This window comes from Piliocolobus tephrosceles, chromosome 19 (assembly GCF_002776525.5).
Source record: "Piliocolobus tephrosceles isolate RC106 chromosome 19, ASM277652v3, whole genome shotgun sequence".
Classification (NCBI taxonomy): Eukaryota; Metazoa; Chordata; class Mammalia; order Primates; family Cercopithecidae; genus Piliocolobus; species Piliocolobus tephrosceles.
Window position 1 is genome coordinate 64,354,449 of NC_045452.1, and position 9,980 is coordinate 64,364,428.

At 36.7% G+C, this 9,980-nt stretch overlaps 1 pseudogene; it reads right to left on the reverse strand.

The window, feature by feature from the left end:
• Positions 1-2,370: 2,370 nt before the first annotated feature.
• LOC111552973 lies at positions 2,371-7,217 on the reverse strand (annotated as a pseudogene).
• Positions 7,218-9,980: the final 2,763 nt, after the last annotated feature.

Here is a 9,980-nt window from a genome sequence, read left to right on the forward strand (position 1 = left end):
CAGGCTGAAGTGCAGTGGCACAATCTCAGCTCACTGCAAGCTCCCCAACCTGGGTTCACGCCATTCTCCTGCCTCTGCCTCCAGTGTAGCTGGGATTACAGGAGCCCACCACCACGCCTGGCTAATTTTTGTTTGTTTGTTTGTTTGTTTGTTTAGTAGAGACGGGGTTTCACCATGTTAGCCAGGATGGTTTCAATCTCCTGACCTCGTGATCCGTCCACTTCAGCCTCCCAAAGTGCTGGGATTACAGGTGTGAGCCACCGTGCCCGGCCAGTTGTTTCTAATTCTTATCTATTGTGAATAATGCTGCAACGAACATGAAAGGGCAAATATCTTCCATGTCCTGATTTCAGCTCTTTTGGATAAATGCCCAGAAGTGGGATTGCTGGATCAAATGGTGGTTTTTATTTTTAATTTTTCTATGAATCTCTATGCTGTTTTTTTTTTTATAGTGGCAACATCATTTTATATTCTCACCAATAGTGCACAAGGTTCAAATTTGTCCACATACTTGCCAACACTTTATTTTTTTAATTTTTAGTTTTTTTATAATGACCATCCTAAGGAGTATGAGATGATACCTCAGTGTGGCTTTGATTTGCATTTATCTAATGATTAGTGATAAATGTCTTTTCATACGCCTGTTGATCATTTGTATCTCTTCTTTGAAGATAGTTATTTTTATTTTCTGCTATTGAGTTTCTTGTATATTTTTATATTAACCCCCTGTCAGATATCTGGTTTACAAATATTTTCTCTCATTCTGTAAGTTGCCTTTGTACTCGGTTGATTATGTCCTTTACTATGCAGAAGATTTTTAGTTTTTGGCTTTTTCGTTTGATGTAAATCCATTTGTCTATTTTTGCTTTTGTTACTTGTGCTTTAGGTGTCATATCCAAGAATTAATTGCCAAGACAAATGTTATGAAGATTTTACCCTATGTTGCCTTTTTGGAGTTTTATAAATTTATGTCTTATAATAAGTCTTTAATCTACTTTCAGTTGATTTTTGTGTATGGTATAAAATAAGGATCCAAATTTATTCTTTTGTATGTGAATATCTGGTTTGTCCAGCACCAATTTTTTGATACTATCCTTTTCTCATTGTGTTGTCTTGGCATCCTGTAAAAGATCATTTGACTGTATATGTGTGGGTTTATTTCTGGACTCTCAGTATTGTTCCATTAGCCGGTATGTCTATCTTTATTGCAGTACCATGGTCTTCTGATGACTGTAGCTTTGTAATATGTTTTAAAGTTACAAAGTTTGAGGCCTCCAGTTTTGCTCTTTTTCTTAAGATTGTTTAGGCTACTTTGGGGTCCTTTGTACTTCTGCACAATTTTTAGAATTGTTCTGTCAATTTCTGTGAAAAATGTTACTAGGACTTTAATAGGGATTGCATTAAATGTGTAGACTTTGGATGGTATGGACATTTGAACAACGTCTTCTAATCCATGAACATGGGATTTATTTGTGTCTTCTTTTTATTTTCTTTTTTAATTTTTTTGAGATTATGTTGTGCTCTTCATTACCAAAAATAAACACTTTTAAAAAGACAACTTCTGTTAATCAATAAATATCTCTTTCTTTCTGTGTTTTTTCCAGGCTGCCTAATTAACTGCTTTGTGCATGTTCCTCCCTGGAGACAGTGTTAAGAGGTCAGGGCCAGAGCCTTCATTTAGGAGAAATGAAATACTTCTGTGTATGTGGGAGGGGCCCTTGCTCCTGCTGGCCGCTGCCACTACTACCACCACCACCACCACCAAACTAAATAATCAGGTATTGGTGGTGAAGGGGTTTGTAATTGCTGGGTAGAGAGTGAAATACTGTGTTTACATAGTGGGGAGGGCACAGCCAGGGTCTGATGTTATTCCCAGAAGGTTACTTCTCAAATTAAAGACACCTGGAAATTTGAAGCGCTAGTAGGCCAGCCGTGGGGAAAGAACTGGAAGGGTTTATAGGCCCTTTGAATGAAGGCTGTGACATTTAATCCTAAAACCAGAAATCTAAGATACAATTGAAATTATTCCTTTTGGACAGAAAGCATTTAAAGTAAAGAGCTGAACTAACCAGGAGAGAAGTCCGGTTGGCTCCCCTACAGCTGCATTAGTAAACAGGCTAACAGGGATGTTTTGGGATCTGTGGAGCACTGCTGGCAATTGGCAGTTAGGGCCAGTAAAAAACTATCCCGCTTAAAAACCGCTGGCATCCCTAGTAGTCTGTTACCCGCTTCTAGTTGGTATTGATGACCTGCCAAGAAGCTCAGGCAACAATAGACTAGATTTTCAAAAACTAGAAGTGTCTTAAGAGACACCCCCCAAATCCAGCTGCTGGCTTGAATCCCCATTCTTGCTGAAGCAGCAAGCTGCAGCTAGTTTATAGTTAGCATGTCACTCTGGATCTCGTGGCTTAATTGAGTTTGTAAATCCCTCAGCTTCTTCTTCAATCCAGTGAGATCTAAGAGGACATGGTTTAAGGACACAGAGAGCCATAGGAATTCATGTTGTAGTAAAACCTTTCTGGCTTGCCCTTCGGGTCACAGGGCACCTGTGACTCATCCTCATCCAGCTCCAAGTGCTCACTCTTGGGCCACTCCTTGGGTTTGGGGTACACTGCCTGCCTCATGGCATTGTCTGGATTGTATTCAAAAGTCACCCCTGCAGTAGGGTTCAACTTGACATACTCCTTGCTAAAACATTTTTTCATATAGGCTCAAAGTCTCAGCTCCTGGCCCTTTCTCAACTTGATGATGAGAATGTCATCCTGCTCCACGTAGTCATTAGGGTCATCATCTTGGTTCACTGGAATGACCTGGGGCTGTTGGAGATGAGGTCTCAAGACGCGACACGTCAAGTCTGCTCTTCATTGCACCGCACATGGAGGGTGAACTCCACCAAGCGCTGGCGGAACTCTTCACATGGGAAGTCCCGGGAGGATAGCAGCTTGTCCACAATGTCATCACTAATGAGGAGAACTAATCTAAGTTTGTGAGCCATGAACTCATCATGAATAACTGAGGAATTGGCATCAATTTGAACCCAGTCAATGACTATTATGGGCACCTCAGCGAGAAGACACTCAGAATCGAAATAGCCACTGCTGGGTTGGTGTTCTGGATGATGAACTTGACATGGTGGGCTGGCTGGCTTAAAGCATTGCATCCCCTATTTGTGTGTGTGTGTGGGCGAGGGGGAGGTTAGCAGTCTTTTATAGATTTCAGTGTCTACGTATTTTGTAATACTTCTCAGTTTAGATTATTACTAAGAGTTTTATTCTTTTTGATTCATTTGTAAATGGATTATCTTCTTCATTTTTGTTTCCAATTGTTCATTGGTAGTGTACATATACTCAGCTTATTTTTGTGCGTTGATTTTGTATCCTGCAACTTTGCTTAATTGGTTTATTAGTTCTAATGATTTGTGAATGTGTGTGTGTCTGTGTGTGTGTGTGTGTGTGTAATTGTCAAGGTTTTCTACATATAGCATCACATTATCTGCAAACAGTGAAATTTTCTTTCTTTCTGATTTGGATGACTTTTAATTATATTTCTTGCCTAATTTCTCTGGCTAGGACTTCCAGTAGTATGTTGAATGGAAGTGGTCAGAGTGGGCATCCTTAACTGGCTCCTGATCTTAGAGGAAAAGCTTTCAGTTTTTCACTGTATAGTATGACATTCACTGTGACCTGTATTATGTTGAGGTAATTTTCTTCTATTCTTAGTTTATGGAGTGTTTTTTATCACGAAAGGGTGTTAAATGTTTCAGATGCTTTTTCTGGATATATTGAGATAATAATGTAATTTTTATCCTTTATTCTGTTCATGTGGTGTCTCATATTGATTATTTTTATATGTTGGCCATCCGTGTAATCCAGGGATAAATCTGACTTGGTCATGGTGCATCCTATACATTTTGTTACGTTCTTTTATCATTTTTATTTGTCTCAATATATTTTTCTAAAATTTACATTCTGATTTATTCTTTGACTCATTGATTATTCAACAGCGTGTTGTTTAATATCCGCATATCTAAGAACTTTTCCATTTTCCTTTGCTTTCCATTTCATTCCATTGTTGTTGGAAAATATAATTGACACAGTTTCAATCTTCTTAAATTTGTTAAGACTTGTTTTGTGACTTAATATGTGATCTATTCTGGAGAAGGTTTCCTGCATGCTTCAGAAGAATATGCATTCTGCTGCTGTAGGGTGGAATGTTCTGCAAATGTCTGTTAGTTCCATTTGATCTATAGTCTGGTTCAAATCCTCTTATTTATTTATTTCCTTATTGATCTTCTGTCTGGATGTTCTATCAATTATTGAGAGTGGTGTACTGAAATTCCCTACTGTTATCATGTGTTGTCTATTTCTCTATTAAATTCTTTCATTGATTGCTTCCTATATTTGGGTGCTCTTATTATGGGCACATGTATATTTATAATTGCTACATATTCCTGGTAGATTGACCCTTACATCATTACATGATGTCCTTGTCCTTCTTTGTCTTTTTGGACAGTTCTTGACTTAAAATCTACTCTGTCTGATATAAATTTGGCCCCTCTTGCTATCTTTTTTGACTACCATTTGTGTGGATTATTTTTTCCATCCTTTCACTTTCAGCCTGTGTGGGTCTTAAAGTCCTAAGCGCATTTCTTGTATACAGTGTATAGTTGAGTCTTGTTTTCTTTAAATCCATTCAGCCACTATATCAATCTTTTAATTGAGAGTTAAATTTATTTACATTTAAAGTAATTATTGATAGGAAAGGACTTACTATTGCTATTTCTTAAATTGCTTTCTAGCTATCTTGTAGCTTTTTACTCACTGTTGCTGTCACTGTCCTACTTTGAATTTTTCTGACTTTTTTGTAGTTGCATGTTTTGATTTCTTTCTCATTTTCTTTTGAGTATCTCCTACAGGTACTTTCAAAACTTACATAAAACATGTTATCATTAAAATAATCTACTTTACACTGATAACTTCAATTCTATACAAAAACGCTTAACTTTTATTCACCTCCCCCACACTTTATGCTATTGATGTCACAAATTGCATCTTTTTATATTGTATAACCATTGCTAGATTTTTATAATTATTTCTTATACTTTCATATTTTAACTTTTATACAAAAATTAAAAGAGATTTATGCAGCATCGTTACAATATTACAATTGCCTTAGTTTGTTAAGGCTGCTATAATAAAATACCATAAGCTGTGTAGCTTATAAACAACAAACAATTATTTGTCATGGTTCTGGAGTCTCGGTAGTTTAAGGTGAAAGTGCTAAGAGATTTGGTATCTGATGAGGGCCCACTTCCTATTCATAGGCTGTGCCTTCTCTCTGTGTTCTCACATAGTGGAAGAGGCAAGCAAGATCATGGGAGCCTTTTTTGTAAAAGTATTAATCCCATTTGTGAAGGCTTGGCTCCCATGACCTAATTGTCTCCCTCTTGAAGGAGAAGCCTTGAGTTGTGCATCTTCTCTTGATTTTACTGAGGTATGGTGGCTATAGCAAACTGCCTACTAGTTTTTGTTACTTTTTTTTTTAACTTTTGATCTCAGTGGCTCCAAGACATCCAAACTATGCTAGTTCCATCAGTGCTCCAAGTGAGGTAAGACAGAAATTAGTCCCTTGGGCAGCCCTCTGAAGAGCCAGACTGCCAACACATGCTCCACTCTTATCCCTCCTTGCTAAGGAAGAAGTCTTAAGTTGTGCAGTTCTTCCTCGAATTGTGCCATGCTGTGCCAACCACATTAAGCCACCTGCTGCTTTCCATTGTCCTCAGTGACCCCCAGGCATTCAAATTATGCTAGTTCTGTTGGCACACCAATCAAGGAAGTCAGAGACCAGTTTCTTGGGCAGCTCTCTGAAAAGCTGGAATGTTGGAGGCATGCTCAATTCTTTTCTCCCAGAGGAAACAGATGTGAAAGAGGCATTCTGTCCTGGCACTGAGCTGTGCTAACTTGGGGGAGAGGCTGACACAGGTAAATGAAATTGCTCTTCTTACTCAACTCAATTTGACTATTCCCTACCTTGTACACACTTGGAATACTACAACATCTTAATTGGAATCTGGAATTCATATAAAAATGTTTAGTGTGTACATTTGTGCGCAATTAGTGTTTCTGAGTGGAAATGAAGGCTGAGACTTCCTATTCAGGCACATATAGTTAATTATGTGGATAATTAACTTTATTCAGATCACTCATGTTATCCAGAAACTATCCATTAACAAAACTTTCACTTGAAAAGTATTTTTCTGGAAAAAATACATTTTTATGTAGTGTCTAGGTGTACAGTCTCTCACTTGGTATGGAGGAAGTCTTGTTTACATTGAAATATGTAGTATAAATAGGATGTAATTAGGTAAAAGGGGCTATATCCTGGGCTCTTCGCTTGGAAGCTTTATTTTCAGCAATTTGAACGGATCTCTCATTGTTCCGAAGCATCCCTCTCCCAGGAGAAGATGGTTGGGTTTAGTGTAGGGGTGAAGACATGTTCAGAAGAGGGAATTTTTACTTAGGGATTGCAGAGTTAAGGTTTTAACAATGTATTTCCAACTTTTATGATGCAACATACAATTTTTGTCATTTTAAGGGAAGATAATAAATTTTATGTCCAGATATTCAGAAAAGGGAGGAATTGTTATTTTGTTTATGTGGATTTTCCTCTTTCTCCTTTGTTCCCCTTCTTGCTGGGAGCTCCCACATCCATTTCGTTCATATTGGTCTACTTGTTGCCATCTCTTCCTGTTGAATGCTTTCATGAATTTTATGTTTCCCCTTGTAGATTGTCATGCAAGCACTGCTTATTATTTCTTGTTTATCTTTCTTCTCCAATGACCATTGTGTTTTCCTTTTCTCCTTTATCTGACCCTCCCTTTCTCTTCTTTAGAATAGTTGCTTACTGCTTACAGGAGTGCTTTGAATGCTAATGCTCTAACTCAGACACAGATTTTTAAACAGAATCCAAAGATTACATTTTAGGCTGGCCTGACTCAGTATCTGCCATATGCCACTAAAATAATCTATTGTTTATTACTGTTTTATTGTGTTCTTATACAGTTTTATACTGCTTGGGTGTGATCTGGCACTGTTAGCTTTATCCACTTCAAAATTAACCAAGCCATCTGGAGGAGTATAATTTAGAGGGGTAGCACATGGGTTTGTGAATGCTGACATCTTGATTGTGCTCTGAGGGTGTCTCTTATGTTTCTTCATACGCCAGTTTCACCCAAATAAAGCACAAAAATTAAATCACACATCTACTCTCACTTCCCCACATATACATTTTGCAGGCTTCACTGAAATATCAAGAAAATGAAAACAATAGTCTTTGGAGTTCCTTTAAATCATAACAAGTTTATGGTATTTAAATATATTCAAACATGAAGTGATATTTAAACAATGCCTTGATAGTTTTTTCCCAATATAATTTCTCATATTTTTTTCTCATTTTATTGCCAAAGTATTTTATTTATTTGTTTTCTCTCTCCCTTTCTTCCTCTTTTTTCCTTCCCCTTTCATTCCTTTCCTTTCTTCTCTTCTCTCGTCTCCTTTTTTTTTTTTTCCTTTTTCCTCCTTTCATCTACAAATTCTTGTGAAGCATAAATTGTTAGCCAGAGTCAAAGATTTCAGTGATGAACAAGATAGGCAAGGAGATGTTTGATAGGAGGACACACACAATATATAAAGACATAAATAGTAAATAAGATATTATTTTCTATACTTAGTTTAACAAAAATAAGTTATAGTTCTTTGAAAGCCATTGACGGATGAGAGTAAGGTAGCTATTTTTCTACAGAGAGTAAAGGCATCTCTGAGCAGGTGGCATCTGAGCTGACACCTAAATAACAAGAAATAGTCAACAACAAGAGGACCTAGGACTCAGTATTTCAGGCAGACAAACAGCAAATGTGACCTTCATAGGGTTTAAGAACAATCTAGGAACAGTGAATAAAAGGAAAAAGGCAAAGACAGGAGTTTAAAGAGATAGGCAGGGTTCCATTCATGTTCACAATGCTGAAGGTCACGAGGAAGGGGTTAGATTTTATTCCAATTGTCAGAAGAGACTATTGGAGGATTTTAGGCAGGGAAGTGATGTGATTTGATTTATGTTTTAAAAAGATCACTATGACTTCTGCATAGTGGATGAGGAAAACAAAGCAAGACACATTAAATGGTTTGTCCTAGGCTACAAAGTCAGTCACAGAACAAGAACCCTTATCTTCTGACTCCAAATCCAGCCTTTTATATCATTTACCTTGTGACTTCATCATTTTCTATTTTTTAAAAATCATTTTGTCCTCCAGACATGATCTTCATTTCTATCTTCTCAGATTATTCTAGCAGTTACTAAATTACGTTATTTATTCTTCTCACAGACTGACCTTGCTAGGTTATGGAGGCATGTTATATCGTCTTTATTAAGGTATGCCCTTTAGTAAGGGTATGCTTAGGGCAGGTTGGATATATAATTAAATGTAAAATTGTGATTCTACAATAAAACACAACAGATTAATAACTTTCTTACTGAGAGGAAACTGAAAAGTAGGACAATAGTAAAATAAAACTAATTCTTTATGTTTGTAAGTGATTTTCATCAATGGCTTCCACTAATTCTATTTAATTTTCCAAAAAAATAAAATTTAATTAACGTTTTATTTTCTTTTATAAAGTCAACTCTTGTCTAGAGAAGTTTAGGGGTGAGGGGGATCATCCATGCATAATTTAAAAAGTGGAAATTTTAGATGAAGCATGGATACTGTGCTTCTATCTTAATTTAGATAAAGTAAAACAATGAAACTGTGACCAGTCTTCGCACTCATTATTTTTTTCATTAATTTGTTTACTCATTCATTTCTTCATTCAATAAAACTTTACCACATTCTTATGTGTCAGGCATGGAAACTCTCATGTATTTGACTTCTGACATGCTATTCTTTCTTTCTTTGTCCATTTCTTATTCCATTGGATAATTTACTTCCCTGACTCTTTCATGTGTCCTAGCAGTTTAGCTGTGAAGCCCATCTTGCATATCTATGCAGATTAAACTTGTAAAATCATGTTTTTCCCTGTCAATCTCTTCCTATGCTTCCCGAGCTCCCCGTGCCCACACTCCTCTTCTTTTGTTGGAGCAACTTGATCTTTACTGACACATTCAAGCCCAGTTCATTCTCTGAAACTTGTCCTGCCCTTAGTCTAGGGTATTTAAGGAATCCTTTCTGAGTAATTTGCAGGACATGACATCTAAGTCAACCTTACTGCTAATTCGGCTTGTGGTTCCTTCGTTTTCTGTTTGAAATAATGATGCATTTTCTTTTCTCATTGGCTAGTTCTCCATTTGAAATTCTGTTTTCTCCCAAGTAAAGCATTTCATTAGGCTGATAACCTACCTTAAACTGTAGTCTCCTATCTGGGCCAGACTTCTCCATCTAGTCTCTGCACATCATTTATTTTGAACACTTCTATGTTTCACTACAGAGATATTACCTTAGGTGAGACACTATTTCTTGCCTGTATAAGCTGAGAAATATTCTAAGGTATTTCTAGATGTTCATCTTCTACTCAAAGGAATTCACTACAATCTGTTCATCTTCCTAGTTCCCTCACCATACAGACACTGACATCTCTAAGATCACAAATTAATTTCTTTTTGGCATATTCAGTAGGCTTTTATCAAAGGCTCCCCTATGTTAGAATCTCTGCACATTTATCTTCTGTAATTCAGGTTTTTGCTGGTTTTCATCTCTCCTCTGCATCCTTCATGGGTTTCTTCTGTGTGGTTTTTCCTTTAATATTGATGTTTTCCAGGCTTCTTTCTCTAAGTCATTGGGCAAAATATTTTTCGTTGATACATGATAAATTTAAATGTGCTTGTGGTACATGTGACATTTTGATATATTCACATAATATGTAATAATCAAACCAGGGTAATTTGTATATCCATCACCTTAAACATTTATATTTTATTTATGCTGGAAA